This window comes from Emydura macquarii, unplaced genomic scaffold (assembly GCF_026122565.2).
Source record: "Emydura macquarii macquarii isolate MOO-44397 ecotype Brisbane River unplaced genomic scaffold, CSIRO-AGI_Emac_v2 contig_3114, whole genome shotgun sequence".
Taxonomy (NCBI): Eukaryota; Metazoa; Chordata; order Testudines; family Chelidae; genus Emydura; species Emydura macquarii.
The window spans coordinates 1,052,471-1,073,683 of NW_027133251.1; the positions used below are offsets into that span (position 1 = coordinate 1,052,471).

The 21,213-nt window shown below is 55.3% G+C and overlaps 1 protein-coding gene across 4 annotated transcripts in view; it reads left to right on the plus strand.

Annotated features, from left to right (window-relative positions):
- CNTFR (ciliary neurotrophic factor receptor) overlaps window positions 1-21,213 on the plus strand; it is a 384,981-nt gene that overhangs the window by 63,877 nt on the left and 299,891 nt on the right. For all 4 annotated transcript variants that reach the window (XM_067530844.1, XM_067530842.1, XM_067530843.1 and 1 more), the window contains exon 2: window positions 8,012-8,117. The gene's annotated coding sequence lies outside the window, so the exon portion shown is untranslated. The remainder of the gene's footprint in view (window positions 1-8,011; window positions 8,118-21,213) is intronic.

The following is a 21,213-nucleotide window of genomic DNA, read 5'->3' on the forward strand; positions in this document are numbered from 1 at the left end:
GCACCCCCCTGCCCCCGAGGTCCTAGGTGAGTGCTTGGGCGGCCAGCCTGGGTAGCTACCTGTGGCTCCGCTTCTATTTTTAGCTTGCTGGCTTCAGCAGAGCTAGTGCCTGGATGTCTGCCCCCAGTCGGGAATGACACCTCCCGGCTGCTGTCTAGGCATGCCCTTAAACAAAATACCAGGTGACAGATGCCTTAGAAATGTCCGAGAGTGAGAAAAAGGGAGCCCGACCAGCTCCAGGAGGTTCAGTTGTTTCTCTTTTCTTCCAGGACTTTGTAGTTTCTGCCATTCTAGCATGTGCTCCAGCATGCGAGTTTTACCCATTGCAGAACATCCATTCCCCTTATGTATTATACAGGAGTTTAAAGAGGATTAAGACAATAGCTAATGTGAATGATGTTGATTGCCCAGACCTTGAGCCACCAGGGATTTCCCTGCACACAGATTAGCCGGCTCACTAACTAAACACTGGGGCACCCAGAGTAAATCCATGCAAATAACCAGCTTCCTGGCCTGAAGAGGATAGAAGGGTTTAAAAACTGGTTTTGACACAGTTCTGTATTTTCCCGGCGTCTGTGCGTGTGTTTCAGCAGCAGCCATCACCAAAGCAGATTCCACTTCAGTAACAACTGACAGGCAGCAAAGAAAGATACACCGGGGGTGGCCAAGGAAATGAAACATCCAGAGCTTCCCGATCAATACCATTATCAGATACAGATGGTAACTGGAGAAGAGAAGGATCAATGCAGCTGGGATGTTGTTTGGTTTCCCTCCCTCCCCCCCTGCAGAATCCAGCTACCTTCTAGTTTAGCCAGAAAAGCCGCTGGTTCTGGGGGGGTGTTTCCAGGTGGATCAGCAGTTTTGTGCCCAAACTGAGTCTGCTGAAGCTAGGAGGCGACGTTTGTCTTTAGCCCCCGTTGTCATTCCGGAGTCTGAGGCGTTTAGAGTTTGACACGCCAGCTTAGGCGGCAAGGGATCAAAAGAAGGCAGAGCAGATTTACAGGATGGATTTTGGCTCTAAGGCAGGTGCAAACCCACGGAAGCTGGCTGGGATGCACAGCCCCCAGCATCGTGTCTCCATTAGTGGCCTGTGCTAGTTTTCTCGGGCGACGCTGCATGACCCCGGTCGTGGACAATTAAAGAACGACCTGTCAGGAATGTCGGGCTGGAGTGGATCTGGACTAGGCCATCTAGTCCCAGCCCCCCGTGCTGAGGCAGGACGGAGTAAACCTGGACCATCCCCGACAGGTGTTTGTCCAGCCTGGTCTTAAAAACCTCCAGGGATGAGGAGTTCACCTTGGAAGCCAGTTCCGGAGCTTAACGCCCCTGAGAGTTAGAAAGTTTTCCCTGATAATTCTCCTCCAGCAGCGTGAGCTCAGGTCGGAAGCTCTGTAGGGTGCTCTGGACACGCTGCTGGGATCCCCGCATTGGCGCCTGCAGACACCCGCCAAACCGGTGGGTCTGTTTTGCTGCCTCCCAGGCCAGATGGAAACGGCACGACACCCCCCCCCCCCATCTTCTGTACCATCTCTGGGCATGTGCATGGACTCTGCATGGAGCGACATCACACTGGCTGAGTCATCCAGCCCGCTGGGGCTGAGTGATGCAATCAGGGCCAGATGTCTCATCTGAAATCGGATGGGGACGGGGATGGTTTCACTGACACATGGGCTTGTATTGATCAGCATGATCCTGAGTCATGGCACCACAGCTGGGAGTGATGGAAGAACCTCATTAGGTCACAGTTAGTCCATCTCCCTGGGCTGATGGAGGCTGCTTGGCTGGGGGGGGGCGTTTCTAGTGTGTTGTCCTGTGTTTCTGATGGCTGAGGCTTTCAGTGGGGCAGGAAATGAAGGCTTACTGATGGATGGCGGTTGGTCTCCTGGAGCTTGTCCTACCCTTAACTGCAGAGGCAAGGAGCCACCCGACGGTGTGACCTACCTCTGAACTTCACTGTCCCTCCTACAGCCCGGGGGGAACCCCTTTCCCACGGCATCCGTGCGGTGGTGCAAAGTGGGGGGATGCGTGATGCAGCTACGCACCTGACTACTGTGGAGTCTTTGCTGCGGGGAGAGTCTGAGGTTTAGGCTGAGGCCTGCGAAAACTCTACGTCTCAGGGCATGGGGACGTCTAGGTGAACTTTCCAGGGCCGGGAGATCTGTCTAGATCTCTTAAAGAGGCCCTCCTGCCTGCCTGCAGATAAACTCGCAGCACGGCAGATGCGCTGAATTGTCGTTTCCGCGTTCTACGCCAGGGCCAGGAGTATTTGGCAGACAATATTGTTCAGCTCACGACAGCCCAGCTAAAGATACTTTAACCCCTCCACCTGGAAATGCAGCTGGCCCCATCTCTGCTGGGCGCACTGGTGTTTCTCGTTTCTCCTATGGGGCTTGGGAAACTAACCCGGATTTCCGCAAAGCTGGCCCTGCGGTATTTTCCACTGAATGTCATGCATTGGGTGCCCCACGCGACACACAGCCCCTCGGCCCCGAAGCGCTTACAACGTAAATGGCCCCATCGGAGGCCAAGATTTCCACAGCTGCGTGTATAGCGTCGCGCATGTGAAGCAGTTGGTCTGTGCGTGGGCAAGCCTGGGTGAGCTAGACTGGATTCAGCTAACGCGGGTGCAAACGGCAAGGAAGCGTGAGCCACACGAGTCTAGCCCAGACTCTCCGGGTAGGTGCTGGGCTCACGAGTCTGCTTTGAACCCGTGCTGTGCTCCCCTCGCTGCTATTGTGACTGGTGCCAGCTGCATTCGAGCCACCGCCTCCCTGCAGTCCCTAGATAAGTAGCCTGATTCTCGGTGAGGTGTCTGCCGTGGGCATTGGAGCCAAGGGGACAGGACAGGAGCCAGGCGAATAACGGGCAATGAATTGGGCAATCAGTGAATTTTGCTGCGGCCTCTGTTCCTGCGCCGCCTTCAGACGGCCACGGGCTCCGATTTAGCTGAGGTCAGGTGCTAATCTTCTCCCCTCCGCTCCAGGGAGGACTCTTGGACTGCCGGCCCTGATTCCTGGGCCCCCCTGCAGTCCCTCTTGATGTACACGAGCATACGTGGGAGGAGGCTCTGGAAAGAGGTTCCTTTCTTTATTGACTACCATATGCTGGCCAGGCACCTGATGGTCTGTAAGTGGGTGCGGAGCCCGCAGCCCCCAGGGCATTATGCACACTGCGCACCAGCGGCAGGGGTGAGAAGCTGCCCCGCGGCCCCGCCCGCACGATGGAGTGATGCTCGGACCCCTGGGCATCCGTTCGCAGCGTGGCTTGCTCGATTTCAAGCCCGCCACGTTCCAATCCTGATGGAGGCTGCAGGGCCAAACCCGAGTGGGTGGTGGGGTGGCCAGCACTGCTTCTCCTCGCTGCTGCCGTGGGGCCGGCTCCCGTCCCAGGGCTCCCCACCCAGCTTTGTCCTTCTTCCTGCCGCCCATCTCCCTCTCAGGGGCGGGGAGCGGTGCTGCACCAGGGCAGACCGGACTGGAAGGCAGGGGCTGAGCGTGGCGCAGACTCGCGTGGCGTGGAGGGTGAGGCGTTGGGGCCAGCGGGGATTGATGGTGCGGGGGTTACCTCTGATGGGGGGAGACCCTTTCTGTCCACGCTGAACTCCTGATTTCCACACACCGGGCCTACCAACGAAGTGCAGCACGTCCCCAGGGGCTCCATGCCCCCCACGGATCCCCAGCTGCACGCGGCATGGAGCGCTCCAGACTTGCCGTCCTGGTCGCAGTTCCTGAGCTCCGTCCGACTTGTCCGTCCGGCCCGCTGCAGGGGTTCTGGTGTTGGCTGCTGGCAGAGCAGGGCTTTCTTTCTCTTTTGTTTCCCCAGCTTGAAAATCTTCCTTGTTCTTCACTTGGCTTCCTCCCTGACCCGCCTTTTCGTTTCTCAGCCTTTCTCAGTTGAAAAGGCCCTCAATAAAGGTCCTCTCATGTTTGTTCATGTGAGCGAAGGAAGAGGAATACAAATGCCATGCCCTGCTGATGGTTACAGAGGCAATTTCAGTTTTTCTTTGCTTCCGTTCTAGAATCGATCCCTCCAGCACACGTATCCCTTGCAGCGCCCCCAACAGGTGACCGGTGGGAGCGCTTCAGGACCGAAGCCTTCCATTTCAAAATGGATTTTGGATGCTTCCTCTCCTGGGTGCCCAGTGCGAGATGTCGCAGTTCGGACAGAGATGTCTGTGTCCAGACAGTGCTGAGCACCCGTCTGCCAGAATTTTACCTCCTTTTAAGGCGTCTCAAGTCGCGCGCCTGCAAATGGAGAAGGCCAAAATCGCTGCCTAGCAAATGCTTCCTAGCATGGTTGTAGGGCTCTGTGGGCATTTCATGGTACCTGTGGGGTCAGCTTTTCTATAGCAACTAGCTTTCGGCAGCGGAAATTATTTCCTTTGGTTGGTAAGTGGGTGTGTAACTTGTAGACAGTCAAGGGAGTGACGTCTACGTTAAGGTTGCCCACCACAGTTGATTATCAGACCGTTTTCACGTGCTCTGAACTGCCAAACTTGAACCACTGGGGCTGAAATTTCCCATTTGGGGCGTCTGCCTCAGTGTGAAATTTTCTGGAAAATTTCAGCACGACCAGTTCAACTCTCTCAGAGTGAAGTTAGGGGAAAGAATCTGCTATTTTGCCCATGATATATAAAAAAAAAATTCTTGACAAGCGTTTCATTGAGCTGCTCTAACACCTCCACGCTTTGGAACAGGGACGTGATACTTGGCAGCAGAGCGTCTGTCTCCCTGGTATCAGGAATGTACCTTTTGCTGTCCCCAGGAAGAGGCATTTACATTCGGTCAAATTCTGAAAAATCTGTGCGTGCGCGGGGGTTGAGATGAGTTTCACTCTTAAAGCAGGGATTCAACTTCCGTGTGTCTGTATGTATACAAATCAATATTGAATACACACCCCAGCTCTTTACTGGACTGAGCATGTCGTGTAGCCCACGGGGTGTAATTCTCCTCTCACTTACACCAGTGGAACTCCATTGTCCTCCCGGGGGTTTCCCCTGATCTCCACCAGGATCGGTGAGGAGAGCCAGGCCCCGTAGCTCCTGTGACTGCTGGTTGCTGCTGTCTATGGGAAAACAAATTGGGACGGCTCGAATGTACCTCTGCCCTCTGTGTTGTGTGTGGGTGTGAGCCAACACCCTCTGCTGGCAGAACCGTGTCGTGGCTGGAGGCCTGAGAAGAGGAGGTGGATGGCGTTTTCTTTGGAAGAGGACAGCATTTCTGGACGAGATCCAGCGTTCCGTTCCCTGATGGGGTGGGTGTGTGTGTGTGTGTGTGTGTGTGTGTGTGTGTGTGTGTGCAGTGCTTAGCTTTTGCCTGTGATATCTGTGTGTGTTGGCGGCCACAGCTTCTTGTACGGCTTAGCCATCTTGCGATAGCGTGAGTTCCCACGGTTCCTCAAGACAATCTCAGTCTTGCCAGGGTGGGCGGGTGATGTTTTAAATTCACTGCCTATGGCGCTCCCGGCGGGATCCTAGCTAAACACCTCCGGTTCCGAGCCAGCCCAAGAGGCTCTGTCAGTCGGGAATTTCCCCCTGACATTGGCCAGGATTTGCAAAAGATCCTGGGTCCTTCCTCCTTCAGGATTTGCCACCGGGGCCTGTTTAAAGAATTACTCCGTGCTTTGCTTTATAACCATGGCAGGGGCCTCATGATTTCCAAGGACACAGCCAAGATGCAGGAGGGAAACGTGTGCATATGTGGTTCACCCCGAGAATGGGAAGAACGCTCAGGAGGCAGCAGTGACCCCCCTCCCCCCGGGGGGGAGACGGGCGTTCCATCTCTGTGCCCAGAGGCTAGCTCCTCTTCTGAACACAGGGTGTGCTCTCCCTGGGTCGATCCTGTGCTGCTCTCTGGGTCCAGCCACGGTCGTAATCCTCATCTGGCTTATTCGGGTGTTGGACTGGTCCGGCTAAGTTTGTCAGCTCCGTCGGCCAGGGACCGTCTTTATATGTGTACAGGGCGGAGCACGTTGAGGGCACCCAGAACATCTGCAATCCAGGAATCTATCCTGTCCCAGGTCCAGGTTGCATCGTAGGCATCTGTCCCTCTTCTGGCTCATGGACGCTTCCCTGGGGTTTAGCAACATCTGTGTCATGTTCGTTCTTTGTGTTACAGTGCCATGTAGCGGCCCTGGCTCAGAGCTAAGCCACACTGTGCTGCGTACGCACCTAATGGGAGACAGCCCTTGCCCTGCAGAGCTTACACTCTGACCCAACAAGACACACAGAGGGCAGGAGGGGAAACTGAGGCCCAGGTCACCACGTGGCAAAGCCAGGAATAGAATCCCGGTTGCCTGACTCCTAGCCCTCTGTTCCCTGGACCATATTGCTGTTCCTTGCCCCCTTGATATCGATCTTCTTCTGGCTCCGGGTGTCTCCTTAAGGGTCTATCTCAATAGAGCTCCCCTTTACTGCCCCGTGTAGTGTTCTCCTTCTCACTGCCCCCTGGGGAGCTGCATCTTTGAGAATGGAGCTGAGGAGCCGACTAAGAATTTCCCCATCCATCCAGGATTCCTCTCCCATTTCTCTCCCCCCATCATCCTTGGCAGCCCAGACTGCTCTCCGACAGGTGGTGACGAATTGGCTCCGTGATTCAGTTCCAGCCCGGCCTTGTCTGTTTATTTCATCTGCAATTCTGTGCTGTAAAATAGGCGTGTTGGCATCTCAGCGGCGGTGAGCAGGCGAAGGGCGGGGGAGAGCCCTCTGTCATATCCGTCAGTCACTGCCAGCTCCCTCGATCCCATATGTCCGGCAGAGTCTGCGGTGAGGGATGGGGCGCGGCCCAGGCTCGGCTCGGGGCTGGCGGAGTTAAATATTTCAGTGGCTGACACCTGACAAGCGTGATAAATTGCAGCATGCCACGCGCTGCTGGCGTGACAAACGGGCCGCTTCCCTCCTTAGGCCCCGGGAAAACTTTTTAATTATTTCCCATAGCTTTGCAAATGAGAGTTTCTTAATCAGCCGCACAGGCGCCCAATGGGGTTTGTCTTATTTATTTATCATTTACAGGCCTTTAGGGCTGGGTTTTTTTTTAACCCTCTCTAAAGACCTGATTCAAGGCCCATTGAAGTCAACAGGAAGTCTTCTGTCCAGTTCCTGAGGCTTTGGGTTAGACCCCGAATAAAGACAGGACCAAGAACGTTTTCTAAAGTTGCTGCTGTTCTTGGGAAAGTCCCTTCGCAGCAGCGAGGTTGTGCGTTGTGCTCGTTGTAACTGTGTTATAAAATGAGTTCAAGGTGCCTGTTGCCATGGTTTTCAACCTGTGGTCCATGGACCCCTGAGGCTCTGCAGACTATGTCTAAGATTTCCAACACCTCCATGCAAAATTTTTGAGGAGTCCGCAAATGAAAAAAGGGTGAAAACCACTGGCCTCTTGCATCGAAATGTGCCAGGCACCAACTATCCCTAATGCAAAGCATTAAAAAAAAGCACCAAAAAAAGCCAATGACCCCATTGCCTCAGGCCCTGTACAGACATGAAGTAAAGACCCAATCCTGACTCAGTTTACCATCTCAGGTGCCTCTCCCGCAAAGGTGTGTGTGCTTGTACATGTGCTTACGGGTCTTTTGAGCTCTGAGACGATGCGACTTAACCCCGGCATGTAAAGTTCAGCACCCCCAGGACTGGAGCCTTGGCTGACAACCAGACCTCATAGGGATGCAACTCATCATTTTTTTGTGTTACGCATTTTTCTTCTGGCTGGTTCTGTTTGGTTCAGATTATTTCTTTCACTCAGATCAGAGACGGCCCCAGGAGCAAATGGACGCCTCTCCACCCCACCCTCCCCACCATGCACTGAACTAACGAAATAAATGCATGTTGCGGGGTGGGGCTGTAGCAGTTGTATGAGGATTATTTTTTACATAGACGAGCTGTGCACACAATTCTGGCTACTAGCTGCCAAGGGTTCCCGCCCGGAGGAGCGAATGTGGGGAATCCCACCCTGAAAAGGGGTGTTAATAAAACAGAAGTGCCAGTCTTTGACAGTTTTTTCTCTTTCCTTTTTTAAAGAAAATCCCAGTTCTGCACCACCCAGGTCAAGTGCATAGCGTGGAGGAATCCTGAGGAATTTGATGAGAAATTGGGGACACCCCTGGGAATTCAGACCGGTGGAAAGGTAAGAGATGGTTTATTCACAGACCCATTTGTTTTGCTTTGAGCATCACGGCCAGGCCTGTAGCCTGAGTCTTGAGAGATTCAGGAGCTCAGAATCTAGTGCACCATGTCCACCGTCTCCAGTCCTCTTCTCCTGACTGTGAAGAAGGCGGGGGCTGACCCTCTATTATTTAGCTTTTTGGGAAGAGACCTCCAGCGTCAACTGATCAACACGTAACAGTGCAGATCCCAGGTCGCCCAGGGAAGGTGATTCTGTGGAAATGTTTCCTGCAGGCAGGACGTTGGCTTGATTCTTGGATCAGTGGCGTAAACCTTTGTTCTTAAGCTGGGGAGGGTCAGGGCCGGTCAGCATTTCTTGGGGAGACTCCCAAGGATAGTGGAGTTGTTTTGGTGATTCTGTCGGTCCCAAACCAATGCTCCATCATCGTGTGACGGAGGCTGCGCCGTCTTTGATGAAAAATCAAGCTGCCAGTGGCTTATGCTTGCTCAATATCCCCTTTAGCCTTGGCAGGCATGCCACACCCAGCGCCCTGGCTAATTTCTAGCACATAGGGAATTGCATTCTGCCCCCTTGGCACAGCCTGTTGAATTGGGCTGCTGGTAGGCGCGGTGGGACCCTTCTCCCCTAGACGGAGTTCTCCTCTTCTCAGCTTTGCTATCCAAGACCGAGCTGTTGTGTCACCGGGTGCGGATGGGGGGTAGGGACACAGTGACGTGTCATCACAGACGAGGCGGTGGTGAAATGAAGCCGCCCCGAAGGTATTTTGGGACTGTTCTGACAAAGGCAGGGAGCGGGCCTTTCCCTGAATTTGGAAGCCCGTCAGAAGCAGTGAGGTGTACATGAGTTCTGGGGCTGCTGCATTTAAAAATAGAGACATTTGCAGGGCAGGGTGACTTTCAAACTGGAATCGCCATTGTTTGCATGACACAGTGGAGTCACTCTGGATTTACATCAGGGCTTCCCCAGTTGCAGTCATTAGAGTGGCTCCACATTTACATTAGCATGGCTCCATTGCTTTCAGCAGAGTCACTCTGGATTTACTCCAGTGTGGCTCCATTGCTGCCGGCGGAGTCGCTCTGGATTTACGCCAGCATGGCTTCATTGCTTTCAGCAGAGTCACTCTGGATTTACTCCACTGTGGCTCCTTGCTGCCAGCGGAGTCGCTCTGGATTTACACTAGCTTGGCTCCATTTCTGCCAGCGGAGTCGCTCTGGATTTACACCAGCATTAACCGAAAGTAGAGTTTGACCCTTGGACTTTATTTCTTCCCATTTGTCCACGTGCAGTTGCCACCTTTTCCTCCTCTTCCCGCTACTCCGTTTCCTTGGCTGGCTTGCCTGTTTCCATTTCTGATTCAGTGCACGCTGGCCTGATGGCGGGATTGCTTATTGCTCCCTTTATTTGCGGTGCGTCTCCAGTAGGGCCCGTTGCTGATCATAGCAATTACCGGTACACATTGGCTGCACGGTTCGGCCGTGGTAATGGGATCCGGGGGGAGAAAATTAAAGCGATATAATATGCTAAGATAAATGAGTGTTGTAAAATTAGCCCTGGGTCTCGTCAGGGATCTGACAAATGTCTCACAGCTTTGTTACAAGCGCTGAGCTCTGCTCAATTGGATTAGTGGCCTGGAGCAAGGCAGACAGGAACGAGGGAAAAGAGTTTATTAAGGGTCTCTTTACACACATGCTAATGGTTAAATGCTGCTTGTTTCTCTCCTTGGCTTTGCTGAATGATCTGTCCCCTGGCGCTCGCTGGTGCTCAGCAGCGGAGGAGTACAAAATCCAGCACCACGTCCGTGCTTTCAGAATCGCCGGAGCAAAGCAGTGGGGCAAAGAGGGGTCTGGGTTACTGAGCTCTGAGAGGTGGTTCTGCCGGCTGGCCCGCTGGGACGCCCTCGTGCCCGGGGCATCCTGACCTGTTTTGGTTCTGTCCCTTTCCTGGTGCAGTTGTGTGGTGTCAGAGCATTGATCCAGCCCTGGTTGCGGAGGGACCCCCTGGTATCGTCTCCACTGCCCCAGTCGGCACCGGACATGTTCCATTTGTGTCTTTCTGTTAACCCCTGCTGCGCTGGCATTCTCCTGAGCTGTGGGCCGGATGCTCGCTTAGCCGGAGGAGGGGATGCTTGCAGAACAGGTGCCAACCGGAGAGACTGGGACCCCAGTCCTGCCAGGGGCAGGGCACCTCCTGTAAAGGGTGTTGCGTGTTTTCAGCTCCCGTTGACTTCAACGGGCCGCCTTCGACCCACCTTGGCACGGAGCTCCTCAGCCACTTGCAAGAGCCGGGTCGGAAAGTTCCAATCCCCGCAAGGGTGTTGAGGGCTTTGTCCATGATTTGTCATGTGGATTACAGGAGAATCAAGCCCTATTGTGCTAGGTGCTGTACAGACCCACAAGAAGAGGCAGTCCCTGCCCTGAAGAGCTTACAATCTAAATAGACAAAGGGGGAAGGGGTGTGTCGCACACGCAGAGGGACCCCTGTGTGAGGGTGGCAAATGGCATGTTAGTTCCACAATCTTTTCCCCCATTTCTCTTGTGATTTTAAATCCTCTCCGTGGGGTGACACTAGCGGGGGATTGGCTAGGTGAAAAGAGGGGCATGGGCGGGATTTGAGGCAAGCAGCCAATCAGCACAGGGGATGAAACCTTCACGGTGCAAACGTCAGATAACAATCTTACGGCGTCAGCGGTGTCCTGTATCACACACTGTGTCAGTGATCTGCGCCTGGGCTGGCTCTTCCCCAAAGGCCACGTAGCTGGGGGAGGGCGGCTGCCACGTGGCTCTTAGTGCCCCCCAAGCTGGGGGTTCTCCCCTGCACAGTGCTGGGTCTGGGGGGCTTCCATGGGGGAGCGATGTCCCCATTTCCCCCCTTTGGCCCCGCAGCGCCAGCAGGACCTGCTTGAGCTGCTTCCTCTATTTCTCACCAAGGAGAAGGGAAGCGGAGGCCGGGCCCTGGAGCTCAGGACTTGGAGACTGACTTGTTGCAAAAGGAACTTGCCTTCGGTTGGGCCCAAAGACACCGCACGTCCCCCGACGAGGAGGAGGCCGCAGTTCCTGGGCCGCTCGGGGTGAGCTGGGGGAAAAAAGCTGCAGCCGTTTCCAGTGGAGTTGGCTTGCCGGGGACTAATTAGACAGTGAGCAAGGCGGACTCAGCTGGTGGGAGGAATAAAATCCCCACGGGTGTGCGATGAATGGCCGGCCGGAGCCTTTTACAGATTTGTAAATGCAGGCTAATTGCGTGTTTAATGGCAGACGCATTCCACAGGATCTTGGAGGTGGGGGGTGGAGGAATGATTTAGGTCTGGTTTAATAAAGCATGTGATCTGGCCCATAAATATTAAAAAAAGAGAAAAAAATTACGCAGTGCTCCAGGCCAAGGGAGGCTGGCAGCGGGCCGCGGCTGCAAGCCGATCTGCCGATAAGGCCACGTTGAGCTGTCCAAGCCAAACAGCAACAGGTCAAGGAAGGGGGGGGGAACAGCAAATCCATCTGTCTGGGGATAATTAGTTTCATTACCTGGAATGAATTTTGCACGGGGCTGGTCCCGATTACAGGAGCTTCCACCTCCCCTGCATCTGCGTGTGTGCGGAAGGGGAGCTACTGTGATAAACGGCACCCGGACCGAGCCCTTCCGTGCTCTTTTGGGAAGACAGCTTCCTGACTGGGGGGCCAGTCCCCACAATCTTTCCCTCTGCTACGCACGCTGCAGCTCGCTTCGCCTTTGCTGGCGCTCACCCCGGGAGCTGCCAACTCCTGCCACGCTGGGTGCAAGTGAAATGCAGTCTCGGTGAGTGGTCGTCGTGGAAAGGAGCTTTACTACCCTGGAAGGCTGGAGCAATCTGGAATTACATATTGCATCTGTGTCAATACCCGGGAGCTCAGCAGTACTCAAATCACCCAGTTCCCTGGTGGAGAAGAACAGGGGAGTGAGGGCCATCAACCACTGGAACAAGTTACTCAGGGCCGTGATGGATTCCCCATCACTGGAAATTCCTCAGTGAAGATCTAAGAGATCTGCTCTGGGAATGATTGCGGGGCAGGTCTCTGGCCTGTGCTTCACAGGGGTGAGACGAGGTGACGGCAGATGTCTCTTCTGGCCGTGGCACCCGTGAGTAGCCTCAGAGCGGTCACTACGCTACACACCGTTGAGCACTCGGGACTTCGCAGCCACTCTCTCTGGGTACTTACATTGCCCTCAGCACCAGACTATCTCAGTGCCTCGCAGTCATTATAGGTTCTATCCTCTCTATCCCCCGCACCCCCCTGGGAGGTACGGCGTTCTCCCCATTTTACAGGTGAGGAACTGAACCATGAGGGCGGTTAAGTAACATGCCCAAGGTCACACAGGAAGTCAGTGGCTGAGCCAGGAATTGAACCCGGTCTTCTAGGCCAGTGGTTTCCCCACCTTTCTGAGTGAAAGCCCCACTGGTGAACACTAGGTAAAACACATGCCCCCCCCACCCCCCGACTTGCCTACTCACCAGCCCTGACCCATATAACCCCTATGAACACACATAATGACAATAATAACTACACTACGTTACATCAATGATAATCAGTGACTCTCACCTGAGTAAGAAGCGAAGCCTTCCCTGGAGCAGCCGCCACCGCGTGTCCTGCCACCGCGTGTCCCTGGCGCAGCCGCCACCGCACGCCCCGTGTGGCCCTGCCTCTTCTCGTCCCGCACGGACTGAGAGTCATGGAGGCGGGCCCTGGCTCCAGGCCCCCATTGGCTGGGGCTGCTCCCCTCCAGCCGGGCGCCTGGCTAGTGCAGGGCTGGGGGCTGTTTCTCCTCTGCTGCGCCCGGCGCGGAGCTCGTGGGGCTATCTGACCTCCGTACTGGGCGCAGTATCTCCCCACCCGCCCCCGGGGGGATAGAACCAGTGCTGGGGAGGGCTGCTTGGAACCGCTCCGGGAAATCACACAGCCCAGATCCTTGGCGTGCCGGCAGTTGTATGTGCTGGGGGTTCTTTCGGGGCTGGGGGGAGGGAGGACAGAGGAGTGAAAGGGGTTACCTCCCCCGGTGCATGGTTCAGTTCTGGACCTGCTCTGCCAGAAATGGCCGAAATCCTCCCCAGGGTCGAGTTTCTGCAGAGAGAGTAGTGTGGCCGGGGGGAGACTGAGCCCATGTTTCTGCAGGGCCTGGGGTTGTGGGGGGCAGGAGCCAAAGAAGAATCACTCTCCTCCTGTCCTGGCTCACCCTGGGTGCTGCATGGTGGGGCGGGCTCGTGCTCCGCTGTTTTCCCTGCCCTCAGGCTGCTGCTACCCTGGATGGCTGTTGCCTCATCCAGCCTCGGTGGTACATCACAGGGCATCAGCCCAGAGCGTGTTCGACTCGGGCCTGTCGTCCATATGCTGCTGTCGTGCTCTGCCGCCTGTGCGCCGTTGCACAGCTGTGCCTGACCGGTGACTGCTGTTCTCACTCGCAGATGGCACATGGGGGGGCGGGGACTGGAGGACATCTGCACTGGGCTGGTTGCATGGTTAGAGACCTGCTCCCGGGGCTTGTCTGATGGGTTTCGTCTCTCCTGGCTGCACATTAATTTTCATGCCTAACTTTCATGGCACTGATTTGTTTCTGCCCCCCCCCCCCCCCCCCCGCCATGTTGCACACCGTTCCTGATCCCTGGGGCTGGGGGCGGAGGGGGAATGGAGGGAGGCTTCTCTTCCTGAAGGTGTTTTTAATGTTGTGTTCAATTGTGTTGCTCACGCAGAACGCTCCAAACATCCTTTGTTCTCCGTTGGTTTGGTTTTTGTCCCTCTCCAGGGAGTTGTTCGCTGGTGCCTGTATTTCCCATTGACGGGTGGGTGAGACTGGAAGCGAATGATAAAACCACGGGTGGGCTTTAGACTGGCTGTGAAATGTCACCGGTTTATTTATGTTCATAGGCAACGTTCTTTAGCTACCCAGGGTGGACATCAGACATCAGAGCAGGGACATAGCTGTGATATAAGGCGCTCAGCTTTATGCATGATGAGCATATGTTGATGCTCTTATCCTGAGTGTGTGTGGGTGTGTGTACACAAAATGCACACACACACACACACACACACAGCCAGAAGGACAGCAGGAGAAAGACACTAGATGCTGCTCTCTCTGAAGAAGAGAAAAGCAAAGTCGGGTGCACTCGTATGGATAATCCCGAGCTTGCTGTCTCGGCCCGTGGGTTTTTCGTAGCAGCAGCCATGTCTCTGAGCGCGTCAGACAAACCACTGCCCTTGTCCAGTGGACACTGATGGGATAATTGTACATCTTGCTGGAATTAAGCGTTTGAAAATGGAGAGGGAAATGTCTGCCCCGCAGCTGAGAGGACGGAGCCCTTTCTGACTGCAGCGGCTCTCCTACTGCAAACGGACGGTCTTTTTTCTGGTAAAAGTCGCATCCTTCACCGAGAGTCTCATTCTGCCGGGGCTGGCAAGTCCCAGTCCAGGCCACAGCCAAAACGGGCCAGGCTGCTGCAACGCCGGCTGTTTCTGCAGGGCCAGCGTGCTCTGGCGCTACGTGCAATGGACAGACAGATCTCCTCCCCACCCCCAGCCTCCCTCTTTCCCTCTCTCTCTCCGCCAGGCGGGACGACGATGGATCGAGGCGTGCTCTGTGCCCCACCTGCTCTTGTCTGGCCCTGCTCCACGCCGTCCCCCACAAGCCTCCTTCCCTTCCTAGCTTCTGGGGCTGGCACATTCTCAGTGCAGCCGCTGCATGTGCCTCCCCTTGCAGTGACGGATGGAGGCCAGGAGCAGCGGAGGGATCAGACCTGGCGTCCCCTCACATTCCCCACTGCGCTGGTGGCGTTCGGCGAGCTCTCGCTAGGCTGGGCTCTGCAAGGGTTTGCGCCGTCCCCAGCCCCTGCTGGGCCGGGTCCCCAGTCTTTGCCCCGTCCCGCTGGTAACAGCATTGCACTGCTCTGTGTTTCGGGCAGAGCCCTTTGCGTGCGCATAAGGAATGGGAGGGAAAGGTGGGGTTTGCCCATTGCTGCCGTTATTGACGGGGAGAGGTGAAGCCAGAGGCCTGTGCCGAAGGACCCAGCTCCTGTGATTGCACCGGCATCTCAGCTCCCACTAACAGAAAGGAAAGGGACGTTTCTAGCCCCCCCCCGTCGCAAAGAAACGTTGAAAATGTGACTTGAACATAACCAATGCAGGGGCGTCTGCACAGAGCCTGCAGCAGTGGCTCTGACCTGGGAGCCGCCCCAGACGTGTCAATGGGGCGTGAACTCCGAGGCCTGCTGCTCGGGGGATCCCCCAGCAACGCCACCCCAGGAGAGGACTTAGCCCGATGCTGCTGCCCCTGCCTCCCCAGTTGGGGAGGGGCCACTCCGAGTGGGAGCAGGGCCAGAGGAAGGGGGGCGTGTATCATGGTGCCCCTGGGACGCTGGACTGTTGACCCCATCCCTGGATTGTCTTTGCTCTGCAGCCCAGTGCGGTGAGGTCGATAGCGGGTGGCGGGGACGGAGCCTGGAATGTCCCGAGCGCAACTTGTTCCCCCGTGGGCGAGAATCTCCTAATTACTGGAGGGCTCTGGGAAGCCTCTGCCAAGGCCCCATGGCTCCAGTGCGGTCCCAGCACGTGCCCGCCGCTCGGCACTCGTTACCCTCCCTAATGAAGGCGGCTCAGGCGCCGCTCTCCTGTAAGATATCACACCGGCGTGGCTCTTTTTCTACCTCGATTGTTACACTTCCATAAAAAGAGAGGGGAGGGAAGGGGTAGGCGCGTGCCGGGACTGCGCAATTTATGGACTGGAGATTTATCTGCCGCGGGGATGCTGTATTTTTCCCCGACAACGACACTTTATTGCCACAAATTACTAAACAGGCAAGGTTGCATGAGTGGCAGCAGACTCAGCCGTGAAATATAGGAGCAAATGGCAGCGGGGAAGAGTCCCCAGGGGAGAGGGGCTTGAGCTGGAAATGAAGGCGAGGAAAAAGAAATGGGGGTGACAGAGGGGGGTCAGTGGGCCCAAGGTGGGGAGGAAAGGTTTGTGTCATAATGTGCTGTGTAGGGGAGGCCCTGGAAAACCAGTGTGAGCTGCACAACTCCGGGACCTGCCTTGTTTCATAGCCATACACGTTACACCCACACACCCACAGGTATATGCTGCCGGTGGCACGGAATTACATGGGGACTCGTGGTTAAAGCCCTGGGTTGGGGCTCACACGACGTGGGTTCGAATCCCAGCTCCGCCGCGGCCTCCCTGTATGAAGCTGGGTGTGTCTTCCTCGTGCTTGGCCTCCCCATCTGTGCAAGGGGGGGTAACACTCCCCCCGCCCCAGGGTGCCAAGCAGACACAATCTGCTAAGGGTTGTGAGATGCTCAGATGCAACAGCAGCAAGAGCCACTCAAGCAGTGGGGAGGGGGAGCTGTGCTGCTTTAGAAGGGTCTGTTGTAAGGAGCAACCCTTCACGGGGGGGTCAGGGACATGGGCTGGGTGGCCTGCCTTGATTTTTTCCATCTCTGTCTTCAGTGCTGCTGAAGCACTAAAGCAGCGTCAGCATTGGGGAGCCTGACAATGGGGGTTAGGAGCACTTTGGTTTTAATTCCGGCTCTGCCCTGGAGGGGCTGAGAGCTCTGGGCAAATCGCTTCGCCTCTCGCTGCCTCAGTTTCCTCTCCGGCTCTGTTTCAGCTGTGGAATTAGGCCAGCTCTCTAGGCTGCCTGCTGCATTTCCCGTGTTTGCACTTCTCCGCAGCAACAAAAATGGGATGAGTGCCCAGGGAAGCATTCTGCGTTCAGGTGGGAACCACGCCACATGGGCAAAAGGGCTCTTCAGAAAATGAGATTGAATTTCCCTTCCAAGTCTCCCTCAGAACTCGTTGTTTAGCTTGCAGTAGACGTGCCTGGCGGCTGCAGCACTGAGCACTGGTCTGCCAAATAGCAAATGACAGGAGTCCCTTCCCCAAAGGCCTTGGATAAAACAAGAAACTGAACGGCATCATCACTCGAGACAGGGAATCACTTACTGCTTTTTTGGTGTGCATCTGAGACCGGGTAGCCGAGATGCTAATGTACCATCCAAGACATTCGTCCTCAGCTTGGCTGACTCCCGGCAGCAGTGGGAAGCGTGCGACCCCCAGACAGATTATTTCCTGTTGCAGTGTGACAGTCTGGTGCATGCACGTCTACACACGGCACCGGTTCAATTAAATGTACAAATCCGAACCCGTTTCCTTCCCCGGGTGTGACTTTGTGTGTGGATGCTCGTCCACTGATTTAAAGCTGGCTTATATCAGTCGAACTGGTGTCGATACATTTATACAGGCACAAGCTAAACCTGCAGAACCAGTTTTAAACAGATAGAAGTCTCTCCCCCAGGGGTTGGCCCTAGTTTAGCTGAGTCGGTTTGATTTCCTCTTGTGTGATGTTTGTGTGGACAAAGTCGAAGACTCCAGAGGTGTGAAGTCTCAATGATACATCTGCCCTGGGTAAGGTGCTCCTCTGAGCTTTCTGAACTCCCCCCGTTGCTGCTCATGACAAAACTGCAGCAGGAGAAGCAGAGAAACACCCAGACTCGAGATGCCACAGACAGGATTGTTCCTAGTGAGAATAAATGAACCATAGCCTGGCCTCCGTTCCTGACTTCCTTCATGCACCCAGTTCATCCCCTCCGGGCCTGATTTATGCACGGTCTGCTCTGTCCTCCAGCGGGACTGACTTTCCAGAGGGCACTCCGGGGGTGCAAAGGTTTTTGGCATGGCAAAGGAAGCAGCAGCGCCTTCACCGCTATCCTGCCCCCTTCCCGGGTGTGGGTGGTACCAGCTCGGAAGGGGGTGGGGCAGGGGATCCAGGCATCCCCTACACAGGCGTTCCAGGCGTGAATGCTGTCCTGAGCACCAGGGTGCTGCGGGACAGCTGATGCACCGGTCAGGGTCGCTTTCCCTGGGTCTAAGGAGCTGCAAACCGACGGCTTGATCCATTACCTCCGAGCGAAGCCGGTCTTTCACACACAGCAGGGCTCAAGTGCTGACCTGTCTTGTGCTTCTGCCCCCGACATCGAAAGGCTTTGTCCCCATCCCAGACGGGGGGTGGGATTTGTGCCTGCACGAGCAAGGCCACAGTCGGTTTGGCAGGACTGTCTGCCCGGTCCGTAACGTACCTCCCCTGGCAGGCGTGTTAACCACTGGGTGGAGCAGGCGGGGCGGGAGCAATGCACACACAGGGGAGGTTCACCCCCTGGACGTTAAGATCTCATCTGTGTTTCTCAGTGTAGCCTGTTGCTTTTCAGCTCACGGTTTGGTGCTGGGCCAGGTCCAGCTGCAAGTCTCCAGAGAAAAGGTGGAAAACTGGGGCTGATTAGTCTAGGGAGGAGAAGGCTGAAGCGGGACTGGATAGCAGTCTTCAAATACGTCAGAGGTTGTTACACAGAGGACGGTGATCAGTTGCATGTCTACTGTCGGTGCGGCCGAGAAGGACTCAGCTTAGTTTGCAGCCGGCGAGATGTAGCTTTCCAACTCTAAGGAGAGGTAAGCCCTGGAATGGGTGACCTGGGGAGGCTGTGGAATCCCCATCACAGAGTTTTCTAAGAACAGGTTGGACAAGCAACTGTCAGGGCTGGTCTAGGTTCACGTGATCCTATCTCCACGCAGGGGGCTGGACGAGACAACCTCTCGAGGTCCCTTCCAGCCCGACAGTTCTCTGCGGCTAAAGTAAGTCTTTTTAAAGCAGAAAGCACGGGGAGTCATTCCCCTGGCTGCACTGTTTCAGTGATTGACCGCAACAACAATAAATAATCGAGTGGCTCAATGCTGGGCTCTCCGAAGCAGACTTTGCTGAGCAATGACTGATGAAATGCTGAGTAGGGTTGCTGAGGATTTTGGCCCAGTGCTAATAGTTCATCCAGGCTGTTGAGCTATTTGCTGATATTGCTGTTTGTTCGGAATCTAGCCTCTCTCTTGGAAACCAGTTGAGCTGTAGGGACAGTTTTCAGTGCTCAGGACAGATTATTCCTCAAAAGGGTTTGCCAGATAGTTGGTCCAGAAGGTGGGTTTGTTCCCAGGCTCTTTGCTTTGATGGCTAGCTATTTGTGAGTGGTCGACTGTGGCTCCTGGGGCGTTTCTCTACTCCCTGGTTGGCTGGCTGAAATATTTGAGCCAGGCAGGTACTAGAGAGCAGCTATCCCGCTGCCTTGTTTGAAAGTGGGGACCGATAGCGATTCATGCACCACGTGGAATTCATGAGATTTTTCACACATGTGAACCCACGAGTCTGGGTAAATCTCATATGGCCTTTAAGTCTGCAAAACTATTCATAGATCAGGGTCTTTTTACAAAAACAATAACCAGTGTTTAATGATAATTTATAAGAAAAACGACTATTCCCTCCACCTTTTGAATTTGGCTAGCAGTCGCTTCACTAACTCTGAACCAATGCCTTTGATCCCCTGGTGCTTAGCCACTGCAGCGAGGAGTTCCACAGAAAATCACTCAGTTAGATGGGGGAGAGGGGGTGGGAGAAGAGAGGGGTGCATGGGCTTTCCTAAGTCTCTCCCATTACTTAAATGGACACTGAAGCCTGTTGCCCACATGATGCCATGATGTGAATGTTCTCTGCGGGGATGGTAAAGGGCTTGTCTGACATGACGGCAGGGAATGCGGGGTGAGCCATCGCAACAAGGGTTGGATTCTGGTGGCAAGGGAAAACGGATGGTGTTCTGCCCCAGGCCGGAGACATTTGCCAACCAGGAGTAAAGTGGTAGCAGCTGAGGGCAGGGGCACTGAGTCATCCAGCGTGCATGGCAGGGCGATCTGGAAGAGGGCAGACCACTTCTTCCACAGCATTGCTCTGCACGGCTTCTCCAAAGAGCTGTCCTCAGCGCATGTGTAGGCATGGCCATGCCTCCAGGCTGGCTGGACGTGTCCACCAGAAGCTGTCGTACGCTCACCGGAGCACTATGAACACTCGCCGCACAGGCTTGCCAAAGGGGAGGGTGGGGACCGGAGTGTCCTCCCCCGGGAACCCGTGCAAAGCAAACCACATTCTTCTCCATGCATGGACCAGCGACTACTGCCCCTTAGTGCTCGTCATGTTTACTACAGCGCCTCTGCCGTGCCAGGTGCTGCGCGGACCCCGGCCAAGATCGGGCCCCCCTTGTGTTGGGCGCTGCACAGACATGCAGGAAAAGACCGGCCCTGCCCCAGAGCTTGCAGTTGGAGAGAGTCCAGGGGAGGGCGACAAAAATGATGAGGGGGCTGGAGCACAAGACTTATGAGGAGAGGCTGAGGGAACTGGGCTTGTTTAGTCTGCAGAAGAGAAGAATGAGGGGGGATTTGATAGCAGCCTTTAACTACCTGCAAGGGGGTTCCAGGAAGGATGGAGCTAGGCTGTTCTCAGTGGTGGCAGACGACAGAACAAGGAGCAATGGTCTCAAGTTGCAGTGGAGGAGGTCTAGGTTGGATAACTAGGAAAAACTTTGTCCCTGGGAGGGTGGTGAAGCACTGGAATGGGTTACCTAGGGAGGTGGTGGAATCTCCATCCTTAGAGGTTTTTAAGCTGCGGCTTGACAAAGCCCTGGCTGGGATGGTTTTGCTGAGGTTAGTCCTGCCTTGAGCAGGGGGTTGGACTAGATACCTCCTGAGGTCCCTTCCAACCCTCATCTTCTATGACGGGGGGTGTCAGGGGGGAGTCACCTCACCGAAGAGCCTGGTGAAGCAACGGTCTGGAGGGAAAGGTACTCACAAAACAGAGGTGTTGCCGTTGTCCGCCCTTTCCTCCCCATCCAGGTTCAGATCAGATGGGGGTGTTGTATCGGACCCACCCCCTTTTTACCTTTGCTCTGCTACGGGCATACATCTCCCCAGTTCCTGCCCTATGCCTGAGTCTGTGCTGCCCCCCACGTGGTTTAGGAAGATCTCCCATCCCCACTGCCCATTCCACACTCAGTTCCTGCCCCCCGGCCCTGCATGGCACCCAGGAACCATCTGCACCCGTTGTTATCCAGCCCGGGGGAGGCTGAGCTGTGTGGCAGGCTGGCACCCTGGGGGTGGCTCTGGATTTGTGCCTGGTTCACAGGGAGCTGAGCTCAGCATGATTCTATCCTGCCCTGGTGCTTGCATGGCCATTTACACCCAGCCGTGCAGCTTGCAAGGTGGGTGTGAAGTGCTACAA